The sequence below is a fragment of the Octopus bimaculoides genome, chromosome 2, assembly GCF_001194135.2.
Source record: "Octopus bimaculoides isolate UCB-OBI-ISO-001 chromosome 2, ASM119413v2, whole genome shotgun sequence".
Classification (NCBI taxonomy): domain Eukaryota; kingdom Metazoa; phylum Mollusca; class Cephalopoda; order Octopoda; family Octopodidae; genus Octopus; species Octopus bimaculoides.
In genome coordinates, this window is record NC_068982.1 from 124,697,803 (window position 1) to 124,700,793 (window position 2,991).

Genomic DNA, 2,991 nt, shown 5'->3' on the forward strand with positions numbered 1-2,991 from the left:
GTATTAGACATTCGTACCTTTTACTCACTTTGCCTCTCCTTTCCGAAAAAAATAAGTAAAAAAATGTCGTGTGCTTATTCAAAAAATAATAATATATCATAAATGTATCTGTTTGAACGCATTCCTATTTGGAAGAATGACTATCGTTAGATCTTGTCCACAACCACTAAATATATAAGAACTAAGAATGTTTCCGTAACAGGATTCTTTTCTCTCTGGGCAAATCTTCACGTACAATTTTTCTTTGAACATAATCACTGATACTGACACCTACTGACGTGAACGAAATATCTGACCAAAATAAACAGCGGACGCCAACTGACTTCTAATAAACAGGGTATGAGTCTAAAGTCTTTTGTCAACAATATCATAGAATTATCCGGTATATAACATTACCAATGTTCTCTTTGAAAAATTCACTTGGCAATTTAAACATTTCACTCCACAGTTCAAACAATGTACATTTTCCCCCTCTTAATTGTCAAGCGGTTAAAAAAAGTCTCATTGTTTGAGAAAGTAATATATCTTTATACATTTTCGAAAACGATTCAACAAAAGGCAATACTTATATTTATGTTGATTGACGTCATTTTTTTTTTCTAGAAAGTGTCGAGCTGGCGGAATCGTTACCGCGCCAGAAAAATTGTTTAGTGGCATTTCTTTACGTTTTGAGTTCAAATCCTGCTAGGGTCAACTTTACCTTTTATCCTTTCGGACTCGATAAAACGAGTACCAGTTAAACACTGGGGTTAATGTAATCGACTTGCTCTCTTTCCCCGAAACAGTTGTCCCTGTGCCAAAATTTGAAACCTGTATTACTTCTTGTAGAAGGCTGTGAACTGTCGGAACGTTGCTGCGCCTGAAGAAATGAATAACTGCTTAGCGGCATTCCTTCCGACTTTACGTTCTGAGTTCAAATGCTGCCGGAGTCGACTTTGCTTTTCATCTTATCAAAGTTGTTAAAATAAGTACCAGTTGTACACGAGGGTTTCATATAACTGACTTCCCTCTCCCCTGAAATTGCTGACCTTCAGTCAAAATTTGAAACCAATGTTATTTTTTTGTAGTTAATTTATCAGTATTATTAAATTTTAGAATGACACTAAAGTAAAAAGTGCATTTTCAAAATATCATAAATCTTAATATATCTCTGGAAATATTTTTAGATGCGACCTCTTTGTGGTATTTAATGAGAAAATATTCAGTGCTTTGTGATGTTAATGTTCACAACCAGCTGCACCTGAATATTTATCATTTATATTGTTGTATTCAATATATATACTTATTTTTAAAATTACATCGTTCATGTTTACGTTCAGCTGTTTATTTTTGAGGTCGACTTTCTCTTTCACTCTTCCAGGGTCGATATTTTAAATACCAACCAAGTGCTGGGGTCAATTTAATTGACATTTCCCTCTTACAAAATATGAGGCCTTATACCTGCATTAAAAAATCAGTGTAATATACAAGTTTTTTTTTTTTTTTCCATTTTCCACAATTACTTTTTCCTTTTTAAAAGCGTCTTCATTTCCTTCTTTATCTCCCCAAGTCCTACACAGCAAATCATTGCTGCTACTGTGAGACTATATATCGAGATAGGAAGCAAAATAGAATTAAAGTGATATTTTAAAATATTAAAATCCCGAATAAATGATTTTCAGCTTTCTCTGTCAAAGTGAATGTGACCTTTATACAAACCGTTAAGTATTTCCTGTTTTTACGACAAAAAGCAAACAAAAACAACAACAAAAGCAGCTGATTTAAATAGTAATGTCTGGAAAGAAATTTGAACTATAACATGGTAAGCCCTGGGGTTATCTATTCATAGGCATATAGTCAAACCACTTAGAATAAAAAATTCGCTGCTACATCCAAGTGATAAGTTTTACTAAAAACAGTCCGGCAAAATATATCTTGCTAGATTTTTAATAAGACAGAACTTTTATCAATCATTTGTTGTGTCTGGGGATTATGTCCATAATTAACAATTACACTGGTCCTATTTCACTTCTTTATCATTTTATTTGTCAATAGATTAACTATTTAACCAATTGCCTAATTGACTGTTTTATTAATCGCTTGGTCAATCAATTAATCAGCTTGGTTTGTCAAAGTGTCCCCGTCGTCATCCACGACCTCATCAGTGACTATCATCTAAGAGGGTTAATGTAAAACATTGGCCAATCATTGTATTCAGCTGGTTAATAGATTATCAATCATAAATCACTAACTGACACTCCGTCGGTTACGACGACGAGGGTTCCAGCTGATCTGATCAACGGAACAGCCTGGTCGTCAAATTAGCGTGCAACTGGCTGAGCACTCCACAAAAACCGCGTACCTTTAACGTAGTTCTTAGGGAGATTCAGCGCAACGCAGAATGTGGCAAGGTTGGTCCTTTGAAATACAGGTACTACTCATTTTTGCCAGCTGACTGGAGCAGCGAGAAATAAAGTATCTTGCTCCAGGGCACAATGCGACGCCGGGAATCGAACTCATGACCTTCCGATCGTGAGCCAAATACCTTAACCAATTAGCCACGTGCCATCACATTAATCGCCAAATGTTAGATTGAATGAACGACAGAGGAGGAAGAGATCCCAACAAACGTCTTATTAAAGGTGGAAGATTCCTCTGAATGTATTTATAAGAACATGTAGATTATCTAGTGGTTAACAGAATCAATAAAAGCGTTACACTTCGTCAGTTGTTGTTGTTGGCACTCCGTCGCTTACGACGTCGAGGGTTCCAGTTGATTCGATCAACGGAACAGGCTGCTCGTGAAATTAACGTGCAAGTGGCTGAGCACTCCACAGACACGTGTACCCTTAACGTAGTTCTCGGGGACATTCAGGCTGACCCTTTGAATTACAGGCATAACAGAAACAAGAAGTAAGAGTGAGAGAAAGTTGTGGTGAAAGAGTGCAGCATGGTTCGCCACCATCTCCTGCCGGAACCTCGTGGAGCTCTAGGTGTTTTTGCTCAATAAAC